Source organism: Anser brachyrhynchus (genome assembly GCF_964034855.1).
Source record: "Anser brachyrhynchus genome assembly, chromosome: 3".
Lineage (NCBI taxonomy): Eukaryota > Metazoa > Chordata > Aves > Anseriformes > Anatidae > Anser > Anser brachyrhynchus.
The window spans coordinates 61,388,591-61,400,657 of NC_137696.1; the positions used below are offsets into that span (position 1 = coordinate 61,388,591).

The window sequence follows — 12,067 nt, forward strand, 5'->3', positions numbered from 1 at the left end:
AAATCCTCTTGATGCTGACGGACCAAACCAGACTCTACATTTCTCTTTAGCACTGTGACAGACTGGGAGCAATCTCTTGAGACCAAAATTCATGGCTGGTTTGCTGCTGACAGAAACCACAGGTTTCAAAGAGCTGAGGAGAGAACGGATGAGGAAAATACACCTATGAAAATACACCTTGCTTGCTTTTTTATATGCATGTGCTAAATATGAACCTCGCCTTATCCATCCTTAATGTCCATAGCCTTTTGGGCCCTCAGAAGCTGCATTGCTCTAAGAGCAGCATGCAGCAATGGACAGCACTGGCTGTGCGGTGTTCACAGAGCTGTGATTCCTGTCCTGCCCTGCAGGAGCCACCTTTACACCTCTGTGACAGTGCCTATTGCAGTCAGATACTGTATTCCAGTGCAGTTTCTCACTGCTGGGGTAGCTATCCCGGCACAAGATAGGAGATAGATATGGCCCAGAGTACGTTTCTGTGCTCTGGCTGTAATATAGCTTTACTGCAGCAGTGATGTAGTTGCAAACTGCCTCACGTTGCTTCACTCCTCCTCCTCAGCTCCTCCAAGAGCATTTGGGCATCTCGCTTTGCCCAGGCCTTACGTATTTAGGTATGATTTTACAGTACGTGCCATACGAAGTGAGGCTGAAGAAGTTGAATGTGCTCAGCCTGGAGAAGAGGAGGCTCGGGTGGATCTACTCGTGGTTTTCCAGGACTGAACCCGAGGCTGTGGAGCAGAAGGGGGGAGCGCTCTCTCCACAAGGACGCGCAGTGACAGGCCAAGAGGCAACAGGCACAGGTAGCTTGAGGGGAAGTGCTGCCGGCAGGCGTGCACACGCGCACCCCCCTGGCACCCTGCTCAGGTCGCCGAGGTGCAGAGATCCGAGACAAGGGTGCAGGACAGGACGCGTGCAGGACATTTTAATGCCGTAAGGCTCCCTCCTTTACAGGACCAAGCTCTACCCGATGAAAGCCAGGACATTTCCGCGCCTCCTTAGCAGCCCCGACAACTCGCTGCTGCACCCCTGACAATTTCCGCGGCCGTAAAGCTGCGATATTTCTACTTCACTTTAAAAAAAACACTAAAACTTTCCGGCCCGCGCAGCGGCCCAGCAATCCCCCCCTCGAGCCCGCGGCGGGCGAGGAGGGGAGAGGAGAGGCGGGGAGGAGGAGAAGGGGGCAGGCGCCGCGTCCCGCCCGGCCCCCTCCGCCCCCCACCCCCGGCCCCGCCGCCGCCGCCCCGCCGCCAGGCGTCTCTCGGGGGCCGGGACGAGCCCCGGAGCCTGCACCGGAGCCGCCGCTGCGCTCCCCGGCCCGGCGCTGGGGCAGCGGGCGGCGCCCGCCGAGCCGGGCCATGAGGTGAGGGGCGGCCGCGCCGCGCCGGGCCGGGCCGGGCCGGGACCGCCGGGAGGGGCGGCGGGGCGGAGGGGCGGGGGGCGAGCACCGGCCCCGGGCACCTGCACGGCCGCGGGGAGGCCATTACGCCACAGGAGTCCGCCGTCGGGTTGGGTGGTTTTGTGCTTTTTTACTTTTCTTTTTTTTTTTTTTTAACTCGTCGCCCCCTCGGCTGCCGCTGCCCCACGCCGGGTGCATCGGCGGGCTCGGGGCGGGGGCACCTCTCGGCGTCGCCCCCGGCACCCTGCGAAGCCCCGGCAGAGGCTGCCCGGTAGCACCCCGGCAGCACGAAGCTGTCTGGGGGCTCGTTTCCGTGCCAGGAGCAGCCGCGGGCTCAGCCCGTGCCCACCGAGCTGCTGCCGGCTCGCTTCGGTCCCCGTCCGTCTCCAGCGGGCAGTGCCCAGCTGCCGCCGGCCCCCGGGGGAGACGCGGTTGCTTCCCGCCGGGGGGAGGAGGGATCTGCCGCACTGGACGGGTTGTTTGGTTTTTTGAAGGGTCTAAGTTTGTTAATGTTTAACTTTCAGTTTTGTTTTGCTCTCGTTGTTCTGTGAAAAGTCTGCGTCTCTCACAACCCAATGACAGTTTGGGTTTGTGGGCAGGTGAGTGCAGGACAGCCAAACTCTTCCCCAGCGGCTGCTTTCCGTGTTTGACTTGAGCATAACGTGCGTGGGCCTCCTTACAAAAGGCTAACCACCTCTGTAGCAGATATTTAAATTATTTGATGAGAGCACAAAGTAGTATCTGTCTATAAAACGTGAGCTTAAATATGATCTTCCACCTGCAGCTGATATCTTTAAATTTATAAAGGACAAAATCCAAGTTATGGTTTGGGTGCATGATATGCATGTGTATGTATGTATATATACATGTCTATATGTATCACCTTGATGACAAGTGTCTTCAATAATAAATACAAATACCACCCACATCCTCTTTCTGAAAAGTGCTAGGAGAGGATGTGCATGGTGGTATTGCCAAAAGATTAGCAAATCCAGCTCTGGCAGAATGAGGAAGGAAGAAGCTCCAAATCTGTAGACCACTCAAGTCTCTCCTTGCTGCAGTCACAAAACTGCCATCAGCCTGTGGGACCTGAATCTCGGTTCTGCCAATGGTTGGCAGAAAATGTGTTTCGAGTCTCAGATGCCTAATCACGTGCAGCGATGCAAAGTGTCAAGTGGTGCTGCAAGGATTTGGCAACTTCTCTTAATTTCTTTGTCCTGGAGCCCTTGGGAGAAGTGGTACTGTTTCGACACTGGTAGAGCAAAGCGGTATCAGGATACTCCTAAAGCGTTTGGATCAGAGGCCAGTAGGGTTTCAAAGAAGAGGTCTTGAGTCCTCTTCCCTCACCACCTGCCCTGGCCTTCAGGTGATCTCTCTGGCGGGCTGACCGCTGTCCTGGGGCAGGCTGACTGCAGCACTAGGAGAGGGGACACACCTCTTCTGCTCCCTTACGTTGGGCATGGCATACTTCTCCTGCAAGACAGCAATATCTCGTTTTCTTGCAATGCCCTCCGCGTTGTACTGACCCACGTGTGCAGCACCTTCGTTGTGCCCTGACCCTTCACTGGAGAGAAATACAAGTGCTGTCGTTGGGAATTCCCATTCACTGGCCCTTCCCGTCCCTGCTAGGGCTTTGGAGAAGCTGCATACCAAGCACTGCTCCACCTCCGTGCGTGCCCAGCTGTAGCACTGTAAAACACATAATGGGGCTGTGCCAGGCAGGTGGCTCTGTGTGGAGCATGAGCAATTCCTCTCTGGACAGAAGTATGGATACAGTGACAGGATCAGTGACAAATTGTGTGATTATTATTTGATATTGCGTGCATTTGCTGCCGTGGTGCAGCTATGCATTTCGTATATTTTCCACCATTAGTGTGCACTTACTTGTCCTGCATTGTAAGTCAAAGCAGTCAAAATCTCATTTGCAAACCTAATGGGAGCTGGTATAGATCCTGGAGTAGTATAACTGCGTAATAGGCCGGCTGCCACAGTGTTCTCATTTTTTTCTCGGTGTCAGAGTGCATCTCTGACATTTGAACAGGACCTGGTCATTCAGAATTTATGGTAAATACTGATTATTTACGTAAGAAGTAGATTATGGGTTGAATGGGAATAAAATCAAGAAACAAGATCAGAAGAACTACCGGTTTCTGTGGCCCTACGCATCATAGTGAGAACAGCAGTGGGAGGTTTGGAGGGTTCTGTTCAGGAAAGCACATAAGCACAACAAGATAATTATTTCTTAAAGGCGGAAGGGGCTATTAAATAATGTACTTACACCTCCAAGTTTAACCAGGTTGAAGCCTTAGATTGGCTTCTTCAAGGTAAATTAAAATTGCTCTGCTTTTAAAATATGGAGTTAAATTGCTTTGAGTTCATTGCTTCTGAGTAGACGTTCTGTTTTTTAACATAGACACTTGTTCAGCATTCATTTTGCAGTAACATAAGCCAGCAGGTCACAGATTAATGCTCCCTGACTAAAGACAGTAATTTCTGTTTTCTCTCAATTCAATAATCTGCTCTGCAGTGAGGATCTCCTTGTTGTGAGGATCTGGGAGCACGCACGTTTCTTATTTCCCTGCCTGCCCCTCGGCCAGGATGGGGTGGCAAGGAAGCAGCACGAGATAATTCCCCCCAGACTGTCACAACACGCTTATTCCGCAGTGTGTTGCAGGGGCTGGGACCTGGGCCTCTGTCCCTTGTGCTCTTTCCCTCAAGCACTTAATTTCTTGGCTGATTATTAAAAACCAAACCCATCAACCTCCACCCCTCCCATAAGTGAATACATGCGCTGCACTTGAGGCTGGCTGTGCTGGTGTTTTATATAAGTTTCATTTGCTTGAGCACTTGACGTTACACCTAACTTTATGGACGTAAATAGTCCTCTTCAGTAAGAGTAATCTTGCTCACAAGATGTTTGCAGAACCAGAGCGTATTTAAAGCATGCATTGCCAGCTAGTTCCCTACTGGCTCCACCGAGTTTTTATTTTAAGATGTTCCTGCTTTCTAAGATAAGCATGAATCAAGTGAGACTGCTCCAAATGCCAAGGGAACAGCGGTCACACACCTACTTAAGCACATGCCACCATACAACTGACCACACCATTTAATTGTCACTAAACCCAGAAGAAATTGTTTGTTCTTTTTCCATGTGTGTGTGTGGAAACAGGTAGGAAATCTCTTTAGAACGCTGCCAAGGATACTGCTATTTTGTGAGAACAAGTAGGAAATAACAAGGCTTAGGACCGACAGAAGGTCAGCCTCCTTGAATTCTGCGTGGGGAAAATCCTGAAAGTTGATTGTAAAATTTAACTCCACACACGTCCCGAGAATAATCAAATAACTTGCTTTTAGCTCTGTTTTGCTGCTGACTTTTCTCTTTCTTCAATGCGTTCTTCTGAATATGGGAATTCACTTTGAAAGCATGTTTAGGGTCACAGATGTCTCTAACATGAAGATGTAAAACAGACAGGTCTTTCCACTAGTCCTTATCTGTGTGTGCCTGATATTTGCTCTTTTCTCCTGGTTTTTCTGTCTGTACCATACAGATTGAACACCCTCTGTAAAATGGCATGAGTTGCAGTGCTAAATCAGGATCAAGGATGCCTTGGTAAACTAATTCTGTCTTGGAGGACAGAGATCTGCTTTTATCTTTCTCCTTCCTGTGCCTAGAACACTATTTTAAGGAGAAGCCGTTTCACAAACAACTTGAGACAGGAAAATCTATACTTCCCAAATAACGTTAACCATTTGTAATTCCAAGATGGAATTGTGATACAATACAGATTGCTTTATGAGGCATTCATTTATAATTGTAATGAGTTGGAAGGAGAACTTGATCACATTGATTACCTCCCAGTGTTTTCTCCCACTCAGAATATGAGATTTTCAAGGGACATCCCTGGACGCGCTGACACTGTGTATTACCTTGCTTAAACCTGTTGAAAACTGCAATGAGAATAAAATGCAGAACTACAAAACACGCATTTCTAGTCCCTGTGGTGGGCTATAAAAGTGCTTAAATTACTTTAAACAACCCAGATCAGTCTGGCTGGGTTGGTAATTCAACGTCTGACTTATTTTTTGTTTTTCATCATTTTTTCCTATGGAGAGCCTCAGCTTTCAACTATAGGAAAAAGGCCTGGAGATTTGAGTTGATAATAAATCTTTGAAGATATTAAGCAAACATAAATGAAAACTCTAGTTCTTGTCCGTGTCAAGAGGCTTGATGAGTAGCTGTGAAGGGTAGGATCTGTGTGCATTTCATCTTACTCATCTCATCTTTGGTGCTGCTATTGGAGTATGAAAGAAAGTGTAAGGAGTGTCTCAGGCATATCACTGTGGTCTGCTGCTCGGAGAAGCACCTGGTCCTGACTCTCCAATGATTAAGTGCTGGAGAAGATGACGTCCCAGCTCTGCCTGACCTACAGGGGTCAGAGAGTAAGTGCTGACATTCATCCCAGCCCAACTGCTGGGACTCTGTACTCCACGTAATGTGGGTGAATTCCCCATCCCAGTCATTTTCTCCTTCTCCCGTAATTTGAGAGAGCCAGGAATGGGTCTGCCCTAGCAAGATGTTTCTTCATTGCCTGTTTTATGTGTATATCCTGGGGAGGAACAGGGGATTTGTCTCTTTTGTATGTTGAGATCTGATGGGAGAATGCCTTTCTCTTACAATACATCAGTCTTGTCTGGATTGGTGGTATTCTTTTTGCCTTAGGTGAGGCAAGGGGCTCCTGCCGGGGAAACCTGTGCACATGAGTAAGGTAGCTTAGCTGGTGGCTAAGCTGGTCTGGACCCCTGTGTTGCACTTAGAGCACTTCTATTATGTTGCACGTAGGCAAGGAAATACCCCTGTAGTCGACTTGATACCTAGAGCAGACAAAGACAATACACAGACAGCATTTCCTCCAAGTGTTGTGCCATAGCACAGGTAACAAAGTCAGCAGAGACATGCTTTGCTTTTCTTCACAGCATGTCATAGAATTGCACTTAGGAAAATATGAGTGTAGTGGAATCTAATGTGGCGTAGCGTGCAGATGTAGTGCATTGAGTAGCAGTACGCGTTGCTCCTCCGCTCAGTCTCTTTTTTCCAGGTTCCTGTTAACTATGAATGGTGCTGAGGGACTTTTGAGGTGTAAGCAAGGGTAACTTCCGCAAGAGTATCATGGATGTCTTTCAGAGACAACTGCAGCAGCGTAAGTCCCACGTGCTTTTTTGGTCATTAACTGTCATGACTATTTTCTTCGTTGAGTTTAGCTAGAGTGTTACTTCACTGCAGCCGTACGTGATCAACAGCACTTGTTTGTCTTGTCCTGTCCTGTCCTACCCTACACAAGTAAGTAACATTAGAACCAATACAGGTTTTTTAAAGATTAAAATGAAGAAAGTGCTGCAAGGCTGAGCAATAAACAAGAGATTTATGAAGCATTCTGTTTTGCCAGTGCCTTGATGGATTGACACCCAAAGACATCAAGTATCTGAGTGTTATATTACCCTACGATAATAAACAATTGAGGGACCAGTGAAGTACATGTTAAAAACATAGCTAAGCTAGTTCAAAGTTTGCCTTGTCCCCCTAGAGGTGGCTGTTCCTTCTGTGCCAGGTAGAATCACCTCCAGAGCCATCTCTGTGTTTGTGGTGTGCTGAGTCTGGGGACAGAGAGTCAAGGTGGATGTGAAAGGAGGGGAAAGAGTGATGGCAAACAAAGGTTCGGAAAGCGACAGTAGGCAGGAGGCAAAGGAAAGATAATGAAATACCAGGAAATATTAGCTGAAAGAAAGCAGTTACTAAAAACATAACTGAAGCTGGACTGAAGAATCAAAAGAGAAACTCTTAGAGGAGCAGAACAAAAACAGATCTGCTTTTTTCAATGTAAGAAGTTGTACTTGAATTCAGTTTTCAGTTAGTCTTAGGAACCAGCTCAGCTTTCTGTCTGGAGAGGTCTCCGGCAGCCTTTTCAATGTTCTAGAAAGTGGCAAGCTCTACACATGCAGCCCAGGATGCTTTCTGGCCTTTGATTTTTTTTCTTCCCTGTTAGTGAGAGTCATGGCTCACCTGCATTGCTGAGTAAGCAGAATGCATTAAACCCTTTCCAATACTACTAATGTTTTAAAGCAATTAAGTCAAGGAGCTAAGATCCACCATAACTCTTTTCTGCTTCAGCTCCTCTTAGGTATATCGTTGATCACCGCTACTAATTAAATAGGTGACTTAATACCTCTCACAATGAAACAGAGGCAGGTGATTTGCCTTTTGAAACACTACCTTTTTGTATGCTCAGTGCTCATCCAAGAAAAGCCTTGGGTTGCTGGCCAGAATGAATCCAAATGCAGCAGAATAAAACCACTCCTCCTCCTCCTCCTCATTCTTTCAGAACCCTTTCCGTGGAGGAGAAGTTTCACAACTAGTACACGATGTATCCAGGGTGAATGCATCACTTGCTTCGTGTAGACCTGGCAGCCAAAAGGGTCCTTCCTCGTTCTGATGGTGCCAAGCACTGAAAAGGGATCGCTGTTCTCTCACAGCCCTCAGGGTGGGTGCTGACGACATTAAGAAAAACAGTGCCAGGTGAGGATTTCCACACTTGGTGGGGGCTGTTGTATCCCCCAATGGAGGAGGGTGAAACTAAGAATTTCAGCAAAACGTAACGCAGCCAATAGCACTGCTTCATCACAGTCAGTGAAACCGATACGTGTCTGTAGAACGTTTTAGTTTCAGTATCTGAGCACGTTCAGACCAAAATAAGCTTTACTGGAAATATTCTGACTGGTACATGACTCATTTGTTTTTACAAACCTAACGCTGTTTTCCTCACAAAGCAAGTAAATAAGCAGGCAAAGCTAGCACAGGTTTACTCTAAAATCTGTAGATCTTGAAATTCTGTACCTCTAAAAAGTATCCTCTGCTCACCAGGGGTAGGAGTAGGGATGATGGTGAAAAGTTTTTTACTGCTATAGTGACATTCACAGTGTCCTGTTTTGGAAACTTGTTGCTTTGGATTTTAACTTTTGCTTAGAACAAAAGCTTGCAGGGGAATTTTCAGTATTTTGGAGGTTGCAGATGGATCTTAATGATATTCTTATCACTGTTCATGCCCAGCAAGGCTTCTGGGCCTTATTACTTCTCGCACAACAGCTGCCAGTGACAAGAATAATTTTCACGCTTGGAAATCATCTTTACTTGACCTGTGTGCATTTCCATGCTGTTCTTCTCTAAAATATTCTGAGCATGAGTGATAGAGAGAATCATCTCCCTTTTTAATTCATGAGCTTGCTCTACAGATTTTTCACTGCATCTGCTAAGATATGCGGAGCTTTTTGATTAAGAAAAATGTTGTCTAGTTTTAATGCATTTATTGACTAAAATGAAGAGAGGCTACCCTGGTCAAACATAGACAAAGAAGAAAAGAAGGATAAATAGCAGAGTAAAATGATTTATCTTATTCTATGAGAAACTAGAAGACTGTAGCTGATTTTTCTCCTGAAGTTGAGCTTAGAGCTTCAGTGATTTGTCAACATTAAAGCCTGAATCTCAGAACACTGTAGTCTCTACGTGCCTCAGCACCAATACGGATGACCGTTTTTCACAGGCATCTGCGAAAAGCAAATTTTAGGTTCTGGACCCCTGACAAAGATGAAATTCTGAGTTACAGAGTGCGTGCAAGTATGTAAGAAGTCATCATAGTGACTTAGTTGAGAAGGGGTTTGGGGTCTTAGTTTTTATTAAAAGAAGTTTGTCAAACTTTTACTAAGGTTTTCATAACATCTTTTATTACCGTTTAAAATAAAATTTATTAAAATTTTAAGGCATTTTAAAATACGACATTACAAAAATGACTATTGACTCCCTAAACTAATTTAAAACAGTATAAAAATTAAGTCATTTTAAATATTTTGTATGCAAATCAGTAGAACAGTTCACAAGATATTTGAAAACAATGCAGCATTTATTTATTTATTTATTTTAATCTGTAAAAATATTAGGAGGATAATTTTTTTTTCTTGTGAAATTCATTAATTCTTTGGGCTATATAAGTTTCTGAATTTTCTTTTTGGTCTGTGGTTTGCACTGATTGTTTTATTAATCAACCAATTTAATTTTTAAAGTTATAACCTGGCCATGGCTTTTTCTAAATTCCAGTCTGTTAGCAAAAGATGTTGTGGACCTATTTGGGTGCTAATGTTGCTGTTACAAGTCTAATAACATATTTTGGTTTCAGAATCTTGAATTGCAATAAGTAGTCATTTTTCAATCTTTTATTTCAACAAGGATGGTCTTTAAAAGTTGAATCTGTGGAGTTTACAGGACAATATAAAGCGTTATCTTTGAGAAAAATGTGAACTCGGCCTTCAGTTTGTGCCTGCAGAGCATTGACATCATAACGATTCCCCCCATGAGAATCTGGTTTGCTTATCATCAGTGACCAAATACTAGAAATCCTGTGGTGTAGGGTTTTTTTTGTTTGTTTTGGTTTTGTTTGTTTTGTGTTTTTGTTTTATAAGCATTTTAGTGAAGTTGAAGACCGGTACAAGTATAGTACACTTCAAAACCATCTAAGTATTGGAGAGTGGACGCTCTTAGATAGCCCAAAGTTCTTCCACCTGCAGACCTTACATCCCATATGAACACCTCACGGAGTATGTTCATATAAATTTTATAAATTGCTAAAATGACCTTTTGGTAACTTGGGGTGCAGATGTCAAATGTCTGAGTGGATTTGGGTTTTCATTAACTCACTGAACCATGCTGAATGAATGTTTCAGATGTCAAAGTTGAAGAGGTCATGCAACCGAGTGAAGAAATAAGGACAAATGACCTCTTGGTGAACTTTCAATGAAAGGCTGGAGATCACAGGATTTTTTTCTAGATTATCATTACAAGCTTTTCTACATCAGGGCAACTTTTAACTGAAGAAATGATGTATTCCTGTACTTAGCATTCCTCCACGATGCACCAAATTTCATGTAACTAATTTAGTATTGATATGGGAGTTAATGGTCACTTATTTTTAAGTGTTTTCTTCATTCTGTGGAGACAGTGGCTGAGAACTCATCCTTTACCAGCCTCCACAGGACTCTTCAGCGTTGGCCTTGTTATTCTGATTTCCTAATTCCTCTTGCATTCTCCAGCACTGAAAAAAAGAAGCTTGCTTAGGCAGGAGCCAGCCTCCTTTCACTTAACTTTCAGCTTTGCCAGAGAAAAGATGAGGACTACGTTGCAGGATGAAATTACAAGGCTAAATTTTTTAACAAGCACAAACACTGTGCATTTAATGCCACTTTTTTTTTTTTTTTTTGGCTTCTTGTTTGAGTAACGTGCAAGGAGTGGCACAGGACCCAAGGGGGTTTGTGTACCGTACAGTTACTAAGAAGGCTTCCAGTCCAGACCTCTGAAAGGAAGAGGTCTAATTATAACTCTGTGCTACAAGCTGTCAGTCTGGGAAAACAAGAGGTTCAACAGATCAGTAGCTGACAGTGGGGACCAGCTTTTTCTCTTTCCTGTACCTCTGATATAGGTGGTTATGCTGGATAGGAATGGTGTATTGTAGTGAATTTGTGCCCATATCTACATTTATTTAGCAGTAATCTGTGAGCCGCAACTTGCTGATTTTAGGAACCATCATACGGTTCCTGAATCAAATGAAAAATGAAAGAAACAGATAAAGAACTTTTGGGAACCTGTGCAGCTTTCATTAGTGAAGTATATCTGCGATATTTGGAGGATTTGGATTTCTTTAGGGTTTAGGGTTGTGCACTACAGGCATCGCAAGCATACTATGAAAATGGAACCCCTAAAATGAACATACTCTTTATGAGGAAAAAATAAAAGAGAGATATCACTCCTTGAGTATTAGGCCCTGATGATTTAATGTAATGACTCTAGTTCAGTAAACTAGATTTAATAATTGAATTAAATGATAGTTTCCCAGGATTGAAATTTAAAGCTGTTTAAGAGGAAGAGCAAGACTCTGAAAGTGATATTTGATCAAATAATTTGTGTATGAGTATTTACATAATTTAGCAGCAATGCTACACTAAAATACAGTGGTACAGGACACATCTGGATGATGTAGGTACGTGCAAAGTTTATGAGTATATGAAGCTGGGAGATTTTAAATTACCATAATCTAAGCAAGATGTGCAAGGTAAAATATTGGCTTCCAGATGGTAAATCTATTTTAAAGATTTCCTGAATTTTACCTCTGTTGCTCGAGTACTTACTAAATACATTTACCCCCTTTCTGGTCACAGGTGTGATTATGGCTGTAAGTGGAATCGTGTGGGCCCGCTGACTCGTTGGCCTGCTGTAGGTTTCATTCATCATTTTTGGAAAGCTGGCAGCTTCTAATATGTTTTACTTGTAGTGAGTTTATGAAAGGAGATAGTGTTAAAGCCAAGACTTTCGTAAAACCTTTTTTAAGCTCCAGGAGGCTTGTTGACTTTTTGTGGTAGGCTGCATAAAGAGAATGCAGACAAGGAAGGGAAAATCTCTCTATCAATCTGCCCAACTGTCAGTGGCTTTCCTGGCCAAAAGCGAGTGCCTGTTCCTAAAGGGAAGATTGGAATTTGAGTCTAAAATGATGAGAATAGCTTAGCCAGTGTGTTGAGAAAGAACGTCTCACAGGAAAAGTGCTTTTTCACATGACTTCATACAAGTGGGTTTTGTGT

At 44.3% G+C, this 12,067-nt stretch overlaps 1 protein-coding gene across 4 annotated transcripts in view; it reads left to right on the plus strand.

Annotated features, from left to right (window-relative positions):
• Nucleotides 1–1,163: 1,163 nt before the first annotated feature.
• The window catches only part of PLAGL1 (PLAG1 like zinc finger 1), a 48,456-nt gene continuing 37,552 nt past the window's right edge, over nt 1,164–12,067 (plus strand). The window contains exons 1-2 of one of the 4 annotated variants that reach the window (XM_080587294.1): nt 1,450–6,594; nt 7,774–7,967. The gene's annotated coding sequence lies outside the window, so the exon portion shown is untranslated. Of the gene's footprint in view, nt 1,361–1,449; nt 6,595–6,660; nt 7,968–12,067 lie in introns of those variants that run through there. The other 3 variants (XM_080587292.1, XM_080587293.1, XM_080587295.1) reach the window with 3 other exon arrangements.